The following is a 15,688-nucleotide window of genomic DNA, read 5'->3' as shown; positions in this document are numbered from 1 at the left end:
AAGTGGGTGTGGTTCTGGACCTGAGCCACAGATGGGGACAGTGTTTTTGTTAAAAATTGAGATTGAGCCACATAGTTGGGCAAGGACTGGTCCTTGTAAAGCTGTGGATATTCTTCAGCCTAAGATTTCTGGGGAATAGCCAGAGACTTTGTTAAATGTAATATTTTTAGATTGTGGAGAGAAAGCCCTCTCAGAGACCCAGGCAGTATCCACCAGGGACTCACTGTGCAGAGAGGGCAGGACACAGAATATCTGGCTACATTTATGCTCTGAAAAGTCCACTGAGACCTGTGGTAAAAAAAATGCTGAGAACCAGGAAGCGATTCTGGTTTCCCTTTTGTGTTCCAGAGGGTTGTGCAGTGGTCTCTCTCTTTTCACTCAGTGACTTCAGCATTTTTCCTAGACAACCCAGGTAGTGGTCTGGGATCATTGGTTTAAAAGAGGACCCATTCTCAGTGTTTTCCTTTCATAGTTTTTGTTTTGCTATTTTGGTAATTAGTATCTCCAGTAATTTCTGGACATCAGGATTGATGAAAGAGAAACCCTCACCCTGTATTTGCTGGTGTGGGGGGTCTTCCTAGATTGTGGGGTCTGTTCTATTTTATAAAAATATATGAAAGTATATTTTGAACTATAATACCCTCACTGTGCTGTGAAGTACTAAAACTGATTATTTGGGTATGCATTGACAAATTATGTTTTTTTTTTTTTGTACCAGAAATTGAACCAAGGGGGATTAACCACTGATCCACATTCCCAGCCATTTTCATTTATTTATTTATTTATTTATTTATTTATTTATTTATTTTAATTTTGAGAAAGGTTCTCACTAAAATGCTTAGGTCTTTCCTAAGTTGCTAAGGCTGGATTCGAACTTGCAATTCTCCTATCTCAGCCTCCCAAGCTTTTGGTATTAAAGGTGAATGCCACTGCACCTGGTGATAATTGACTTTTTTTTAATCTAAGTATAATCAGAAGAAAAAGTGCTGAGAGTTTAAGATTTTAAACCTATTTCTACAATTATGCCACTTAATTTTGATGCATTGCTTGATAATTTACAAAATGTGGTGTTCACTTTGGAACCTGGGGACATTCAGTTTTCTTAATCGGGGCCATACTTAAAGATGGAAAATTGGTGTGCAATTTTAAAAGACTCTTGTGAGAGCTACATCTGTCTTATTTTTAGCATTTTGTTTTAGGAAAATGTTATAGTTTGCATCTGGAATGTCCCCCAAAGACTTTTGTGTTAGATGTTTAGTCCCCAGTTGGTGGCACTATTGGGGAGGTGATGCACACTTTAGGAAGTTGGGCCCACTTGGAAGTAGGTCATTTGGGGTATGCCTTTGAAGGTTCATTTTGTCTATGGTGCCCTCCACCCTTTCCTGGCCATGAGGTGAACAGCATTATTTTGCCCTTGATGTTCTGCCTCACCAGAGGCCCAGAGTCAATGAAGCCCTGTGACTATGGATGAACACCTCTGAAGTCATTAGCCTAAATCTTTCCTCCTCTAAGTTTTTCACAGGTATTTTGTCACAGCAACTAAAAGCTGAATAATTCAGAAAAAAATGCGTTTGACATTATGGATTATTGGGTGAGCTGTGAGTGCAGAAATGTGAATTTCTGGATACATCATAAAATTGATTTAAGCAACAACTAGGTAATATTTATATGCCATACCTAGCTTAGGGAAAAAAGTAGACACTACAATATTTTAATTCTTGAAATACTTTTAAAAGACATTCTTTTCCTGAATTTTAATTGGCAGCCTTTTTTTTTTCTTACGGTGCTCACGACTCTCATAAAAACGAATTCAAGTGCTCATGAAATCTTAGAGTAGATGTTGCCAGATAAAGATATAGGAACTGAAGCTTATATGAAAAAGGGACAGCATAAAAGAGACCAAAGACAAATAAACAAACTAGTTTGGCACATCCTTTCAGGCCCCTAAACATTGTTAAAGAGAAGGCTTTGCTAAACACAGCAACAGCATTATCCTAAAGTAATGTGCTATAATTGCACACTATGAAGGTAGTGTTACACTTTGGATATACTAGAATTGGGATCTGGAATGTCGTACAAAAGTCCATGATGTAAAGGCTTGGTTCCCAAAGTGGTGCTCTAGGGACCTGATTTAACCTGTTAGAAATTGGAGCCAGTGAGAAGTCTTTAAGTTATCAGGGGTGTCCTCTTAGAGGGGATTTTAAGACTCATTCTCTGCACCTCTCTCTCTCTCTCTCTCTCTCTCTCTCTCTCTCTCTCTCTCTCTCTCTCTCTCTCTCTTCTTCCTGGCTTTCAGAGTATTAGTTTTGCTTGGCCATGCACTCCTTTTGCAATAATTTGTCCAACACCAGAGGCAAAAAATGTAGGTCTGATCAATCATGGATTCCAAAACTGTGAACCAGAATTGGTTATGTCAGGTAATTATTATAGTGGTGGAAATTTGACTAATACCCTCAGGCACCAATGTTCTTAAAGAGCTAAAAGGAAAGCTTTGAAGTATGGATGTAACACCAGGTACAGAATTCAGCAAGGAGTGCTCTCAAATTGTGGGAGCTGGGACTGCACTTCTAATTTTGAGTATGTCAAGAGTGACAGACATGCCCATGACCCTCTATTTCTCCCATTCTCTGTCATCTTCTGTAATAAGTCTCCCTGCTACTTTCATGGCTTTTTTTTACCCCTAGATTTCACATATGAGGGAAATTGTGTAATACTTGTCTTTCTGTGTCTGGCTTATTTTACTTAATATTATGATCTCTATTATATTTATTTTCCTAAGAATGATATAATTTTATTGTTCTTTATGACTGGACAATGGGGGTAATGCTCCAGTGTGTGTGTGTGTGTGGGGGGTGTTTATCACATTTTCTTTATCCATTCATCCATTGACAGACACAACTGGTCTTATTCCACAACTTGACTCTTATACTGCAATTCACAAGAAACAGTAAACTATAGGATAGCTTGCTGACTTTAATTCTTTCAAGGAATGGCATATCCGAATCATAAGTAGTATTATATTTAGTATCTTTAGGAACCTCTATCCTGACTTCCCTATGTCTGTACTAATTTAAATTCTCACCAACAGTGTGTGTTTCATTTCCCCCACATCCTCACCAGCACTCATTTCTTTTTTTTTTCTTTTTTGTATTCTTGATGATCGCCATCTGAATGGGCAAGATCAATGCCTTTTGAAGTTTCAGGTATTTCGTTAAGGTTTTTGATCCATTCTGAGTTGACATAGGTGAGAAATAGGGATCTAGTTTCAATCTTCTACATAGGTATATTTAGTTTTCCAAGAATTGTTTGTTAAGGGCCTGTCTTTTCTCCAGCACATGGTTTTGTTACCTTTGTCAAGAATCAGATGGCTGTAGTTGTGTGAGTTCATTTCTATGCTGTCTATTTCAATTCATTAGTCTACATGTCTGCTTTTATGCTCTGACCATGCTATTTTTGTTACTATCACTCTGCAGTATGTTTTGAAACAGTATTTTGAAGTCTCCAGCATTTCTCTTTTTTCTTAAGATTGTTTTTGCGATTCAGGGGTCTTGTGTTCTTTGAGGCTATTTTTGTAGTTCTGTAAAGAATTATGCTAGTTTGATCGTGCTTTTCATTGAATCTCAGTAATGATAATAACAATAATATTTCAGAAATTCAATTTATAAAAGAATGAAGATATATACACTAGTTAGGTGTTTCTTCTGTCAGGTCTGCTTTTGTGTACCCTTTTCTCAGGTGATGCTGGGCTTGGGGTGCAATCCCTGGCCACAGCCACCTGGCTGCAATCAGGTATTCTCTCTCTGCTTGCCTCATGTGGCCTCAGGCCTCATGGCTCTGCACCTAGCCAGGCTTGGCCTAGCCAGATATGGGCCTGTGGTCCTCCCTCCAGCCCCTGGATGTCCTCTAGTGGATGTCCTGAGCTCACTGCCCATAGGCTCCCTGTCCTGGCAAGGGGGCTGCTCTGGGAAAGCAGTGCAAGTAGGTAAGATATGCACCAACATCATGGCCCTGCTGGGCTGCTGGCTCAGTGATGATCAGTAGAGCATGCTGATGTTGTTCTTTGTTGTGGCCTTGGTCACCTGATGTAGTGTGTGCTGGCCAGGGTGTGACCCCCATCCTGGCAGTTGGCAGAGCCAAAAGAGGATCAGTTCTGGGAGTCCTATGCACTGCTTTCTTAGATCCTGATGCCAAACAGCTATAAGAAACAGTGGCAGGTAGCCTAAGTGATTGCCCTGAACCATGAGGCCAAAAGGAAAGGGAGGCCCCCTGCAGGTCTCCTTTTAGCATAACCAGTGGTTGAAGCTCCAGGAGCTGGCAGTTGGAGAACTCTCCAGCATGGTCCAGTCAGCCAAGGAGAAGGTGGTGGCCTGTTACATGATGGGCAAGACCCTTCAGTTTAGGGTGTAGGGCCCTGGGTTGTGGGCTCAGGACACCAGCTATATGACATGCAGCTCTCCCTGGTTTATCTACATCTGGAGCTACACTTAAAATAAGAGAGAAGAAATCCAGATTAGGTGGTCCTGCATCCATGTGCCAAAAGTGACAATTAAGATCCAGCTCAGAGCATCAGAGAAGACCCAGGTGGGTGAGACAAATAAAGTATCTGAAACACTTAAGGACATTTCAAACCACGTTGTGGGTTCCACCTTTCTGTCGTGGTTCTGAGCACCAAGCCCACAGACATAAAGTAAGCTCAGAATCTACAGTGCACTTCATCTACTGCTCAGGAATCCTGTCCTCCTAAATCTCCAAGGGCTCATGAACTAAAGCCACTGGTGAAGAACTTCTGCACCTTACTGCTAAATGATCCTGGGACTCTGGGCAGCATTAACCCTTTGTGTATTGCCCAGGTGAATGATCCTGTCCAGAGGTTCATCAGCACCCTAGCCAAGAACACTACTCACCTTGCTTTGGGAGGAAGAGTTCACCTTTGAGTGGAACACCAGGTCCAAGGATTTACACCTGCAGATTACAGAGGACTGGCAATCCTCAGAAGGTCTGCTGGCCCTGTCCTGTCCTCTGTTCAAGAAACAGCCTTCCAGGATGTAGAGCTTCTTTCTGATCAGTGGGCCCACCCTCAGTAGCTCAGCACTGGGCTCTGTCATTGCAGAGCTTTCTTACATAGAACCCAGTGAATTGAAATCCTGAAAAATCCCTTACCCTGTTGCTTCTGCCAAGATAGAAAAGGATCACACAGTGATGCCATGGGGTACCATGTTCACTACTTTTACTACTGTGAAGACCAAGCCTTACTATGATGTGGGGAGGGTGTCCTGGCTGAGTTCTGAATCCCCACTGAAGACATCCATCAAGGTGAAGGTCATTAAGAAGGACATCTTCATCCAGGTCATTCATGCCATGAGGCAACTGTCAGGAAGATATTCTTTTCTTCAGATATGGAACTGCTGGTGTTGAATGGTTTCAGTCAGGTCATTGAAGTTGCCATTCAGCAGCTTTCTGAATCTTCAAAGCTGAAACTTAAGTCATCACAGAAGAATAACACTATCATCATTTCAGGGATCTCCAATACCTTGCTCTCTCAGGATGACAATACTGCTCTCATGCAGGATTAGACAGAGCCCACAGGATGTCTTATCTGGCTTCCCAGAGGCAGCTGTGGCCCCTGCCCCATTGGTGGAAGATGATCCAGCCCAATTATGAGCTTCCCTGAAGCCCCAGGGGAAGGTAGTAGACACCTTAAACTTGAATAAGGATCCCCTGTCAACAGTAGCCCCACTTGAGCTGGATGAGCATGAGCTTTCTGAGAGCTCCCTGGGCATCTCAGAGCTAGACACTGCTAAGAAGGAGGAAATTTAAGGAGGGATTTTTTTTCCCCACCAGTGGCACCAGCAGAAATATTCTGGAATGAGCCAGTCACACAATGACCTCATGTTCCTGTAGCAACATGAGAGCACCCAGAAGAAGTGAGAGACTCTACTTAGCTGCTGAACAAGAAGCTACTGTCCAGGCACTGGGGCAAGAGCACCATGAATGCCATGTAGTCTGCCTACCTGTAGACAGAGTAGGAGTTCTGGCCACTGCCACATGCCCATTCATGGAGCATGATTTTTCCCCAACTGTGGGGAGCCACTTCTGCCGCTTATGCAGACTATGGTCACCATTACAAGATGGTGCTGGCTCCGCTGTGGTATGTGACAAACAACTCCTTATTTGGGAGAGTTGGCGCATGGTTTTTCAGCACCCTATGAGAAAGTTCCACGTGGCAGCTTCGCATTGGGCCTTGAGATGCTTTATTAAGGCTGGGAGGGGCATCTGAGAGGTAGTAGAAGAAATATCAAGGGCCTGAATAAACCGCTGAAAGAAGATTCCTGAGTTGCGTCTTCCTTGCGGGCAAGGGGTCGCGACAGTGTTGCCGAAACCCGGGAACCAAAACTTTCAGCGGTCAGGGGTGGTGCACCAGTTAGTCCCAGGTAAGTGGGATCCGCGATCAAAGCGGGGCAGCTCCTCTGTAAAGAAAGAGAGAGCGGGAAAAAGGTATTTGCTCCTCTGCAAATAAAGAGAGAGCGTTATATTTTATTGCAGCTGCACTGTGTACTTTCGCTTTTACTTTCGCTTTTGTTTTTTGTGCTTCTTTTGTTTGTTTTTTGTGCTTCTTTTGTTTGTTTTTTGTGCTTCTTTTGTTGTGTCATGGGTGCCGCATCTTCAAGTCCGCTTCTCCTGGCCCTAGATGGCCTGTTACGTTCCAAGGGACTAGAAGTAAAGCGTAGTACTTTACAGAGATTTTTACAGAAGGCAGATATTGCTGCACCGTGGTTTGCATTTTCGGGCAGCCTTACTATACCTAGTTGGGATAAATTAGGCAAAAATCTTGACTTTGCTTCTGAGCAGGGCATATTAGAGGGTGGGGTGATACCCCTTTGGAAGATGGTCCATAGTTGCCTTACAGATGGCAGATGTCAGGAAGCACTTACTAAAGGACAGGAAGTTCTAGAGCAGTTACATGAGGAGAAATCAAAAATGGCAACAACAAAAAGTGAGATATCTCAGGAGGATGAAAGTGTGTGGGACGTGAAACAGGGGAGGAGACGATTGTATCCAGATCTCAGTACGCTGCGTACACCCCCATGCGAAAGTGGGTCAAAGGAAAAAGAGGATGAGGAGGAAGAGCTTGGGAGGCTGTCTCGTCAGCTAGAGGGTGTAGATATAGAAGAAGGGAACAGAAATAAACAGGGGCTCAGGAAAAATGATCCTCCGGATCCACCGCCGTACGGTGGGGGTGTTTCGGGGAGAGCTTTCCATGCCCAAATATGGAGGGCTGTTAACGCTGTGATGGGTCTTGCTTATCCAGTTTTTCAGAATGACAATAGGGAAAGATTCCATGAACCCTTAGATTTCAAAATTGTGAAGACCCTGGCGGGGTCCGTGCGCACTTATGGGGTGGATGCCACCTTCACACTAACTCAGGTGGAGAGTCTGTCTAGATACTGCATGACTCCCTCTGATTGGGCTAGCCTTGTTCGGGCTTGTGTTTCTCCAGGCAAATATTTGGGCTGGAGAGCATTTATGCTAGAGGGGGCTGTTAACATTTTTACTGATGGTTCCAAGTCTGAAATGGAAGCTTATGTAATTAATGATTCTCCCCCTGTCCAGCGTCAATTTGCTCCTGGAAATCCACAATGGGTAGAACTACAAATTGTTATTGAGGTTTTTAAGCAGTGTTCTTTTCCTTTTAATCTCATTTCGGACTCCATCTATGTGGTACAAGCACTAAAAGTCCTGGAGGCCGTGGGAGCTATTAGTGATGTCCATAATGTATCTGCTTACTTTAATCAGCTTCAACAACTTATCTGTAGCCGCATTGCTCCTTTTTATCCAATGCACATCCGGGCTCACACCTCTCTTCCTGGTCCATTATCACAGGGTAATGCCTGTATGGACTCAGCCACTAGAGGTCAGTTGATACGCTTGGCTTCCTCCTTAGAGGGGGCTAAATTGTTTCACCAGAATTTCCATATTAATGCATTGATGCTGCGCAGGCGTTTTTCCATTTCAAGAGTGGATGCTCATCAGATAGTATTACAATGTCCCCATTGTGTCACGTTTTTTCATCCCCCTACTTATGGAGTGAACCCACGTGGGTTAAAGCCATTGGTTGTCTGGCAAATGGATGTGACACACATACCTGACTTTGGTAACCTCAAGTATGTACATGTTTCTGTTGATACGTGCTCTGGAATTACTTATGCTTCTGCTTTATGGGGAAAAAAAGGCACATAATGCCGTTACTCATTGCCTAGAGGCATGGGCAGCATGGGGTGCACTTGCATCCCTTAAGACTGATAATGGACCTGCTTATACTGGCAGACAATTTACATCTTTTTGTTCTACTATGGGAGTACACCTTACTCATGGTCTACCTTATAATCCTCAAGGACAAGGCATGGTTGAGCGTGCTCATCGCACCTTAAAGGAAACTTTACAAAAACAAAAAGGGGGAATAGGATCTGAGCACACTCCTAAAGAATGCCTGTCCTTAGCTCTCTTTACCATTAATTTTTTGAATTTGGATATTCATGGTCGCTCTGCGGCCGATAGACATGTGTCCCCTCAGCCCTCTGTGATTGGCTATGTTAAGTGGAAGAATGTTCTTACGGGCCAATGGAACGGCCCCGACCCCGTGCTGACATGGGCACGAGGATCTGTATGTGTTTTTCCCCAGGATCGCACGGAACCGTTGTGGGTCCCTGAACGCCTGACAAGAAGAGTCTTGACATCAACCAACCAGCAACAAGAGATACCACAGCAATCCTGTGATGAGGATCTTCATTCTGCTAAGTGCTCTGGCTCTGGTGCTGGTGCCGATGGCACAGACGACACCAATGCAGTGATGGGCAGTGGCACGGGCATGGCCAATGCCAATACCGGTTCATGATTTAATAGTTCCAGGAATGCTTCCCGCATCATCGGTGACTATTTGGCCGGGAATTGGTCCATGGTGGCGGAAGACATGATCCAGTCTCAACTGACTCAGATAGCTGTCTTGAATAACACCCGTGTTGATCCCGTGACTTTGGGTCAATTCACTAATTGGATATCTTTTGCTTTTTCCTTTTTTAAAGAGTGGGTGGGAGTAGGCATTTTTGGTACTATGTGTTGCTTTGGTGTGATTCTTTGTTTGTGGTTTCTCTGTTGCCTCAAGGCCCGCAGTGCTCACGATAAGGCTATGATCATACAAGCTCTTACAGCTTTAGAAAATGGCAACTCACCTCAAGTCTGGCTTGCGCAGCTTAAGCAGTAAATCTTTGACATGGTCATTGCACCCCAAGTTATTATAACATTGCACTGGGATTGACATGTCTTTCCTCATTATTCTCTTAGTGATGGAAAGCCCTTGCACTCTGCAGGCCTTGCTGCCATTGCACGCAGATGGGTTTCCACACTAGTACCTTTGACATGGTCGTTGCACCCCAAGTTATTCTAACATTGCACTGGGTTCGACATGTCCTTCTTTTGTCTTTCTTCTAGTGCTGGAAAGCCCTTGCACTCTGCAGGTCTTGTTGCCATTGCACGCAGAAGGGTTTCCACACTGGTCTTTAGCTATGGCTTTAAAGCCCGTGCCTTTCTCTCAGGGTGTCGCCAACTTAATTGTGGTTGTCCTACAGAGGTAGTCCCAGCTACCCCCTTTTGTTCACCATCGTCATGATACAGGATGCAAGGCAAGGCACTGCACTTGAGTGATCCCGCAGTGGACCGGGACCTCAAGGAGAGCATGTCCTATTGCATGCGGGTTTGACGCGTCAATGCCCCACCCCACAAAAAAAGGCGTCAGCTGATATGGAGTCAGATCTAGGGAAGGGCCCTCCTTAGGACTGAGCCATACTATGCAGCCACTTCTGCACAGTGGGATAGGACCTCTACTCTCGCCTGTATTGTTTTAAGAAAACAGAAAGGGGGAACTGTGGTGAGCACTTCTGCCGCTTATGCAGACTATGGTCGCCATTACAAGATGGCGCTGGCTCCACTGTGGTATGTGACAAACAACTCCTTATTTGGGAGAGTTGGCGCATGGTTTTTCAGCACCCTATGAGAAAGTTTCACGTGGCAGCTTCGCATTGGGCCTTGAGATGCTTTATTAAGGCTGGGAGGGGCATCTGAGAGGTAGTAGAAGAAATATCAAGGGCCTGAATAAACCGCTGAAAGAAGATTCCCGAGTTGCGTTTTCCTTGCGGGCAAGGGGTCGCGACACCCAACAATCTAGTCTTTGAAAGAGAAAAAAACAATCTGAGTCTCCAGCTTGAGACTTCCCCCAAAGAGAACTGACAAAGCCCAATTTGCCACCAGAATCCCAGTGGGACCTTCAGCCCCCACCTAAGCATTGAGGTAACAGGAGAAGAATTCCTTGCAAGAGTAATACCATGCTCAGCAGGGACTAGGAGGAACAACTAGGGATTTGATTTTACCTACACCGCTCTCTAGCAGGGCATGTTTGGGGCCCATGTCTGGACCATGTCATGGGGAAGTGTGCCCTTCTGGGCTGTCACTATGAACAAAATGGATGCTCACCTCTCCTAGTTTTCTTCTTAGAATTAAAAAGTTAACCTGGCCCTGAGGACATGGAGATGGAACACAAACAGGGTTTTGGGGGGAGGGTTTATTTTTTTGTGGGTAAGGGAATTTACCGTTTATTTCATTTATTTGTTTGAATGGTGGTGAGGATCAAACCCAGGACCTCACCTGTCCTAGGCAAGTGCTCTACCACTGAGCCATTACCCAAAAGGCAGAATTATTGATAAAAAAATTATGATAGTAGTTGAAATCCTTTGGTAAATATAGGAAGGCATTTGCCTTTGCTCATAGCCATAGAACTTGAAAACTTGTGCAAGCATTAAGTATGTCCTGTGCATATTATACTGAACATTTTCCCATGGTTAGTGTGAGCCTACTTTCCAGTAGAGATAACATAAATCCTGACATGGTTCTTATGCCAGTGGAACAGTTGATGTGCAGATTTCCTTTCCATCTGGTGCACTTACTATACTAGAGTGAGAACCTGACCCAAGAAATTGTGAGCAACAAGTTGCATTGAATAGAACATGGTAACACCCCCCACACACACACACACACATTGTTTTGCTTAATATTGCTAATAGCCAAAACAAAGTACTTGTAGAGCACTAGAAGAAATTGTTTTGCATCTCAGGTGTCAATTGTAAGAATGGAAATTTAATAACAAATAGTTCAAACATGGAAAATTCTTATTATAGATGCTTCAGATTGCTGCTGTGAACAGTGCTCCTAGCTGCATTTTGGGGTGTTTTTGGTTTCCAGTAGGAAAAAATTATAAGCTTGGCACAGAGTTTTAAAGCCCTGTATATCTAGAAAACTGCTTCCCTCATCAGTGTGCCTATACCTTGGATCATTCAGTTTTCATATTGTTTCAATCCTCTTGAATGTGTACTGCCAGCAGACATGCTTGTTGAAGAGTGATTGTAACTGGAGTTACACGTTTTGACCCTATAATGAGATTGATATTCATTTAGTAAGTTTGACCTGGTGTGACTCTGACCTTCAGCAGATGTGCAAGTGGGTGTGTGCCCTCCGAGGCTCCATTAACCCTTCAACATTTATTTCAGGGGAATAGAGCCATCAAGGAGCAAGGCCCTTTGTGAGAGCCCAAACTGAAGCACTTTTTTTCTTTCTTGTTTTTGAGGAAGACATTAAAAACTACACTGGGAGTTTCACTTTCAAGTGCACATTTTCAAATTCCTAGGTGTTTCAAAAATTATCAAGTGACTTTAAAATAACTTTTTAATCACTTTTTTAAAGATTGCATTTAAATATTAGCTATTGTACAGTTTTAAATATATGAAGAGCAAATTAGTACCCCTACAAAAAAAAGGAAAAGAATGAAGAACATATGGCAAAAATACTATACTGATACAGAATTCCTTGTACTAATTTTCATTGAGTTTTAGGGAAAGTTATCACCAAAAGCCAGTTTACAACATTCTCTGTAATTTAATTAATATTGATAACAGCAATAATCTGAATGTATGACCTACATGGATTAGAAATTTACAAAAAATTCATTTGACTTTGACTCTTTCATTCAAGTGGTGATTTACTATGTCAGAAATGCTTACAGTCAGTGTCAAAGTGCTCTTGGAGTGACTAATTCCACGTTTACTCATAGGCTGGTGTTCCATGGCTCAAACCATGGTGGCTATGTGGATTATTACAATATTGAAATACTTCCATACTGGTTGATGAAGAGTCCTGAATGGCCCCCTGCTGCCAGCCTGTCCCTACATCTTCTCTGACACTAACTACACCTCCCTTTTCTCCTGTCAGCTGAAGCCCTCTGGGTCAACTCCAGTCCTATGGACAGGGAATCTATTCTTATTGGCTGCAGTCTGTGATATTTTTGTGGTTAAGTTTTTGATATCGTCTAGTGGATCCTGCTCTTTTTAAAATTTTTGACGTTTATGGATTTCATCATGGAGTTTTGTGTTAATTTGGATTTTTGAAAAATTGTACATTCATTATCTTGACTACTACTTTTTGGCATCTCTTTAAGTTTTCCACCCATCTTCATTTTCTTCAATCTGGAACTGGCTTATCTGTACCCATTCTGGAATTCAGTTTTCAAACCATTAGACCTGTTATATGTCACCAAAAGAATTCAAATAATGAGAATGGTGCCAGGTGCTGCTGGACACTGTTACAAACTCATGCAAGGCCCCATCTTCCACGTCATAGGGCCAAGGGTTGCCATGGGGGAAGGCAGAGTCCACCTTCTCTTTCTCTCTGCAGAAAGGGATGTGTACTAGTTAGCTTGGGCTGCCATAACAAAGTGCAGTCGCTTGAACAATAGAAATTTATTTTATTCACAATTCTCGAGGTGGTAAAGCTGAGATCCAGATGTCATTAGGATGTTTTCTTCTGAGAATTCTCCCCTTGGATTGCCTATGCCATCTTCTTCCTGTGTATTCACATCATCCTCCCTCTTGTGTGTCTTTGTCGTAATCTCTTATTTTTTGTGTGTCTGTGTACATATAAAAATAATCATATGTTAATTGAATAAACTAATGGGTTTCATTGTCATTTCCATACATGCATGTATCATTAATTTACATTCTTTCTACCCTTGCTAACCCTTCTTTCTCCCTGCTATCTGCTTCCTGGTCCCTAATGGTCTTTCTATCTGGATATCTTTTTAGATTTTAGTTTCCACATATGAGAGAAAACATGCAATACTTTCCTTATTGTAGATGAATAATTTCATTTAACAAGATCTGTTTTCTTGAAAATGGCAGAATTCATTTTTCTTTGACTGAATAATACCCCATCATGTATATATACTATATTTGCTTTATTCATGCATTGGTTGATGGGCACCTCAACTGAGTCCATTTCTTTTTTTAAAATATATTTTGTTGTAGTTGAACACAATAACTTTATTTTATTTATTTATATTTTATGTGGTGCCGAGGTTCGAACCTAGCTCCTCACATGTGCTAGGCAAGCACTCTACCACTGAGCCACAACCCCAGCCCCAATTGAATCCATATCTTACCTATTGTGAATAGTGTCACAGTAAACATGGTCTTTCAGGTGTCTTTTTTAATTGCTGAATTTATTTCCTTTTAATAAATGCCAAGCAGTGGTATAGCTGGGTCATGTGGTAGTTCTATTTTAATTTTCTGAGGTCCATCTATACTGTTTTCTATAGATGACATACTTATTTACATTCTTATCAACATTGTATATGGTTCTATTTACTCCACATCCTCACCAGTGATATTTATATATATATATATATATATATATATATATATATATATATATATATATATATATATATATATAAAATAAATTTTCCATCTGGAATCACGTCTCACCCAACTTGGTAAGATGTAATCTCCTCGTAGATTTATTTGCATATTTATGGACAATTTGCATTTCTTTTTTGAAGAAGTGTATTCAAGTCATTGGATCATTTTTATTATATGACTTGCTTTTTAGTAGTTATGTTTGTGTTGTGTTTTTCCTGTATGTCTGTCAGACTGATAGCTGACATTCTGTTTCCTCTTCACTCTGCTGATTGTAGTAGTCTTAGCTTTGCAGAAGCTTTTTAATTCAATGTAATCCTGTTTGTTTATTCTCATTCTGATTTCGTGAGCTGTTGGAGTCCTTATTTGGAAATAATTGCTTTTGTCATGATTTTGAAGTGTTTCCCCTATGTTCTCTCTATAGTTTGAAAGGATCCTGCCTTACATTAAGGTCTTTAATACTGAGTTTATTTTTGTACCACATGATATCTAGGGATCTAATTTTAATCTTCTACAGGGGAATATCCAGCTTGTTGAAGAAGGATGTTCTTTCTCCAATATTTTGGCACATTTTTTGATAACCAGTCACAACCTGTATTTATTTCTGAGGACCTGCCTCTTTTATGCCACTACTATACTGTTTTTGTTACTATGGCTCTCAGGTCTAATTTGAAATAAGGTATTGTGGTGCTTCTTGCATTGCTATTTTTGCTCAAAATTGCTTTAGCTATTCTGGATCTTGCTTACATATAAATTTTAGGATGTTTTTCTAGTTCTTTGAAAAATCTCATTGATTTTTGGGGGACTTGCAGTGAATTGTAGATTGCTTTGGGTATTATGGACATTTTAACAATACTAATTTTCAGGATTCATGAACATAGTCGATGTTTCCAACTTCTAATGTGTTCTTCATTATCTTTCTTCAATATTTTGTAATTTGCATTGTAGAATCTTTTCACATTCTAAGTTAGATTTACTTTTAGGTATTTTTTCTTCTTTTTCTTCTTTTTCTCTCTTTCCCCTCTTCCTTCTTCATATCTGTAATAAGATTACTTTCCTGAGTATTTTCTCAGAGAATTCTTTATTGGTGTATACAAAAGCAACTGATTTTTGCATACTGACATTGAATCCTACTTCAATGAATTTATTTATCAGTTCTAAAAGTCTTTTGATGGATTTTTTTTAATTATCTTGTTACACAAACAGAGCATTATCAAATGAGGATAATGTGACTTCTTGCTTTAATGTTTGTAAACCATTCACTTTCTGTTGCCTAATTTCTGTGGCTAAAACTTCTGATATTATGTTGAATAAGGATTGTAACAGTGGGCATCTTCATCTTGTTTCTGATCTTATAGAAAGTGCTTTTAGCTCTTCTCAGTTTAGTATGATGTATAGCATTCACTGTGTTTAGACATGATCCTACTGTATGAAGTTTATTCAGGGTTTTCATCATAAGGAAAATGCTGAATTTTTTCAAAAGATTTTTTTGCATCAATTGAGATAATCGTGTGATTTTTATTTTTGACTTTATTTATGTGATTTATTGCACTTATTGACTTGTGTTTGTTGAACCATTCTTTCATCCTTGGAATGAAAGAAATTCAATGATGGCATATTATCTTTTTAATGTGTTATTAAATTAAATCCAAGAGAATTTTATTAAAGATTTTTATATCTATGTTTATCAGAGATATTGGCCTTTCAGTTTATCCCTAATCATGTTTGGTTTTAAAAATTGGTGCTCCAAGATTTATTGCTTATGCATTTATTATAATTATATCTTTTTGTTGAATTATTCCCTTGATCAATATATAGTGACCTACTTTTTTCTTTTGATTTTGTTTTTTTGTTTTTTTAATATTTAGTTTTTTAGTTTTAGCTGGACACAATAT

The 15,688-nt window shown here is 41.0% G+C and overlaps 1 pseudogene; it reads left to right on the top strand.

Annotated features, from left to right (window-relative positions):
• Nucleotides 1-4,169: 4,169 nt before the first annotated feature.
• Nucleotides 4,170-5,573, top strand: LOC144365090 (C2 domain-containing protein 2 pseudogene; annotated as a pseudogene).
• The last annotated feature ends 10,115 nt before the right edge of the window (nucleotides 5,574-15,688 follow it).

Source organism: Ictidomys tridecemlineatus, chromosome 6 (genome assembly GCF_052094955.1).
Source record: "Ictidomys tridecemlineatus isolate mIctTri1 chromosome 6, mIctTri1.hap1, whole genome shotgun sequence".
Taxonomy (NCBI): Eukaryota; Metazoa; Chordata; class Mammalia; order Rodentia; family Sciuridae; genus Ictidomys; species Ictidomys tridecemlineatus.
This window is presented reverse-complemented; position numbering and strand designations above follow the sequence as displayed.